The sequence below is a fragment of the Somniosus microcephalus genome, chromosome 27 (assembly GCF_052327205.1).
Source record: "Somniosus microcephalus isolate GS21.2 chromosome 27, FLI_Smic_1.0, whole genome shotgun sequence".
In the NCBI taxonomy this organism is placed as follows: Eukaryota; Metazoa; Chordata; class Chondrichthyes; order Squaliformes; family Somniosidae; genus Somniosus; species Somniosus microcephalus.
Window position 1 is genome coordinate 36,374,242 of NC_141013.1, and position 4,786 is coordinate 36,379,027.

Consider the following 4,786-nt stretch of genomic DNA (forward strand, 5'->3'; position numbering starts at 1 on the left):
CAGGGTCGATGCGAGTGTGGAGCGAATAGAGGAGTCCATAGCGAACATGAGCAGAGCCTTTGTGGAGTCATTGGCGCATCGACGCATCACCATGGAAAGGATGGCAACCTCCATGGAGGAGATAAGTCGCCAGAGTGCAGAAAACATGGTGAGTGTTCATAATAGTGTGACATCTCTGGAGGAGCGATGGTCATCTATTGAACAGAGAAACCAGACCTTCATGGAAGTCCTTCTGAGTAGGACTGCCAGTGCAGAAATGGGTCCCCATGGCCCCCTGATGTGCAGAAAGGTGCTCTCAAGCCACTTCCAAGCGCTGGCCCCTTCTGGCCTGTGCAGCTTCATAGAAACATAGAAACATAGAAGGTAGGAGCAGGAGTAGGCCATTCGGCCCCTCGAGCCTGCTCCGCCATTCAATGCGATCATGGCTGATCATCCAAGTTCAGTACCCGGTCCCTGCTTTCTCCCCATACCCCTTGATCCCTTTAGCCTTAAGAAATATATCCAACTCCTTCTTGAATATATTTAATGTATTGGCCTCTACTGCCTTCTGTGGTAGAGAATTCCACAGGTTCACCACTCTCTGGGTGAAGAAATTCCTCCTCATTTCTGTCCTAAATGGCCTACCCCTTATCCTTAGACTGTGGCCCCTGGTTCTGGACTCCCCGGCCATCAGGAACATCCTTCCTGCATCTAGTCTGTCCAGTCCTGTCAGAATTTTATAAGTTTCAATGAGATCCCCTCTCATTCTTCTAAACTCCAGCGAGTACAAGCCCAATCGACCCAATCTCTCCTCATACGTCATTCCTGCCATCCCAGGTATCAGTCTGCTGAATCTTCGCTGAACTCCTTCCATGGCAAGAACATCCTTCCTCAGATAAGGCAACAAAAACTGCACACAATACTCAAGATGTGGTCTCGCCAAGGCCCTGTATAACTGCAGCAAGACTTCCTTGTTTTTATACTCCATCCCCCTTGCAATAAAAGCCAAGATTCCATTGGCCTTCCTGATCACCTGCTGCACCTGCATACTAACTTTTTGTGTTTCATGCACCAGGACCCCCGATCCCTTTGTACTGTAGCACTTTGCAGTTTCTCTCCATTTAGATAATAACTTGCTCTTTGATTTTTTCTGCCAAAGTGCATAACCTCACTCTTTCCAATATTATATTCCATCTGCCAAATCTCTGCCCACTCACTTAGCCTGTCTATGTCCTTTTGCAGGTTTTTTATGTCCTCCTCACTCACTGCTTTCCCTCCCATCTTTGTATCGTCGGCAAACTTGGATATGTTGCACTCGGTCCCTTCCTCCAAATCGTTAATATAGATTGTAAAGAGTTGGGGTCCCAGCACTGAACCCTGCGGAACACCACTAGTTACTAATTGCCAGCCCGAGAACGAACCATTTATCCCAACTCTTTGTTTTCTGTTAGATAGCCAATCTTCCACCCATGCCAGTATATTACCCCCAATCCCGTGATTTTTTATCTTGATCAGTAATCTTTTGTGTGGAACCTTGTCAAATGCCTTTTGGAAGTCCAAATACACTACATCCACTGGTTCCCCTTTATCCACCCTGTATGTTACGTCCTCAAAGAATTTGAGCAAATTTGTCAAACATGACTTCCCCTTCATAAAACCATACTGACTCTGTCCTATTAAATTATGTTTATCCAAATGCTCTGTTACTGTTTCCTTAATAATGGACTCCAACATTTTGCCAACCACAGATGTTAGGCTAACTGGTCTATAGTTTCCAGCTTTTTGTCTACTTCCCTTCTTAAATAAGGGTGTTACATTAGCAGTTTTCCAATCTGCCGGTACCTTTCCTGAGTCCAGGGAGTTTTGGAAAATAATCACCAATGCATCCACAATCCCTACCGCCACTTCTCTCAAGACCCTAGGATGTAGGCCATCAGGTCCGAGGAATTTATGCGCCTTAAGTCCCATTATTTTACCGAGTACCATCTCCTTAGTGATTTTAATTGTGTTTAGCTCCTCCCCCGCCCGCCCCCATTGCCCCCTGTTTGTCCAGTGTTGGGATATTTTTAGTGTCCTCTACTGTAAAGGCTGATACAAAATATTTGTTCAGCGTCTTTGCCATCTCCATGTTCCCCACCACTAGTTTCCCGGTCTCATCCTCTAAGGGACCAACGTTCACTTTAGCCACCCTTTTTCTTTTTATATAGCTGTAGAAACTCTTGCTATCTGTTTTTATATTTTTTGCTAGTTTACTTTCATAATCTATCTTCCCTTTCTTAATTAATCTTTTAGTTATTGTTTGCTGGCTTTTAAATGCTTCCCAATCTTCTATCCTCCCATGAGATTTGGCTACTTTATATGCCCTTGTTTTCAGTCGGATACTATCCTTTATTACTTTACTAAGCCACGGATGGCTGTCTTTTCTTTTACTCCCCTTTTTCCTCAGTGGAATATATTTATCTTGAAAGATGTGAAATATCTCCTTGAATGTAGACCACTGCTCTTGTACCATCTTACACTTTAATCTGTTTTCCCAGTCCACTTTAGTCAATTCTACTCTCATACCTTCATAGTCTCCTTTATTTAAGCTCAGTACACTGGTTTGAGATCCAACTCTCTCACCCTCAAACTGAATTTGGAATTCAACCATATTATGGTCACTCATTCCAAGGGGATCCTTTACTAGGACATTTTTTATTAATCCTGTCTCATTACACAGGACCAGATCTAAGATTGCCTGCCCCCTTGTTGGTTCAGTTACATACTGCTCAAGGAACCCATCCCTAATACACTCTATGAACTCTTCCTCAAGGCTGCCATGCCCAATTTGATTAGTCCAGTCAATATGAAAGTTAAAATCCCCCATGATTATAGCTGTTCCCTTATTACAAGCCCCAACTATTTCCTGATTTATACTCCGACCAACAGAGTTGCAACTGTTAGGAGGCCTATAGACTACACCCACTAATGACATTTTCCCCTTATTATTCCTTATCTCCACCCAAACTGTTTCACTATCCTGATCCTTTGACCCAATATCATTTCTGACTATTGCAGTGATTCCATCCTTGATTAACATAGCAACCCCACCTCCCTTCCTTCCTGTCTGTCCTTCCTAATTGTCAAATATCCTTGTATGTGGTGTATTTGAAAGTCCAAATACACCACATCCACTGGTTCTCCCTTATCTATTTTACCAGTTACATCCTCAAAAAATTCCAGTAGATTAGTCAAGCACGATTTACCTTTTGTAAATCCATGTTGACTTTTACCGATCCTGTCACTGTTTTCCAAGTGCTCTGCTATTACATCTTTTATAATGGACTCTAGCATTTTCCCCACTACCGATGTCAGGCTTACCGGTCTGTAATTCCCCGTTTTCTCTCTACCACCTTTTTTGAATAGTGGGTTAACATTAGCTACCCTCCAATCCATGGGTACTGTTCCAGATTCCATCAAATGTTGGAAGATGATCAGCAATGTGGGTGAGCAGCAGCCTGGCGCTCCTGTTGGTGCTGCTGTTGTTTCTGGTTCTGCTGGTGCCACGGCTGGTGCTCGTGCTCCTCTAATGCCCAGAAAGGAAGGAAATAAATGGCTCCCATGCTTCTGGTATATGCCTCCATTGAGGAAGTGCTGAGTGAAGGTGGCGAGAGGTTTTTCCCCAGGAGGTCACACTGGAGATGGGTGTGAGGCTCCAAACTTCCACAGCTGTGGTTAAGCCTTCTAAAAGTTGCCCCAGACCTGAGACCACTAAGTCCTGCCACCTGCAAATCATGGCTGTTCAAATCTCCTCTTTAATGGTTTACCTGCAGTTGATATTCACCAATGCAATAGTGCTCCCGCCAGGTTTCACATTTGTGATTCCCACTGGGCGTGTTTTACGTGGGAAAAGGGTTAACGTTGCAAGGGCCTGTTAAAATAGGATTATAGAGGCCATTTAGTGGCAATTAAGGGGCTTAAAGACCAGTCCCGCCTGTTGGATGCGGGACAGAGTCGGGACCATCAGACACGCCTGAGTTAAAATTGCTCAGAGTCGGGAACCAGGTGGGGGGGGCCGCCCACCATTTTTTGCGATTTTAACCCCCACCCGCCTCATGGCCCAATGAAAATCGAGGCCATAGAATACAAAAGCAAGGAAGTTATGATGAACCTCTATAAAATACAGGTTCGGCCTCAACTGGAGTATTGTGTCCAATTCTGGGCACCGCACTTTAGGAAGGATGCGAAGGCCTTAGAGAGGGTGCAGAAAAGATGTACTGGATGGTTCCAGGGATGAGAGACTTCAGTTATGTGGATAGTCTAGAGAAGCTGGGGTTGTTCTCCCTAGAGCAGAGAAGATTGTGAGGAGATTTGATAGAGGTGTTCAAAATCATGAGGGGTTTAGACAGAATAGATAGAGAGAAACTGTTCCCATTGGCAGAAGGGTCGTGAACCAGAGGACACAGATTTAAGGTTATTGGCAGCACGGTGGCATAGTGGTTAGCAATGTTGCCTCACAGCGCCAGGGACCCGGGTTCGAATCCGGCCTCGGGCGACTGTCTGTGTGGAGTTTGCACATTCTCCCCGTGTTTGCGTGGGTTTCCTCCGGGTGCTCCGGTTTCCTCCCACAGTCCAAAGATGTGCGGGTTAGGTTGATTGGCTATGATAAATTGACCCTTAGTGTTAGGGGGATTAAATACATGGAGTTATGGGGATAGGGTGGGATATGTGTTGGTGTAGGGGTTACGGGGATCGGGTGGGATATGTGTCGGTGCAGGCTCGATGGGCCGAAATGGCCTCTATCTGCACTGTGGGGTTTCTGTGATTC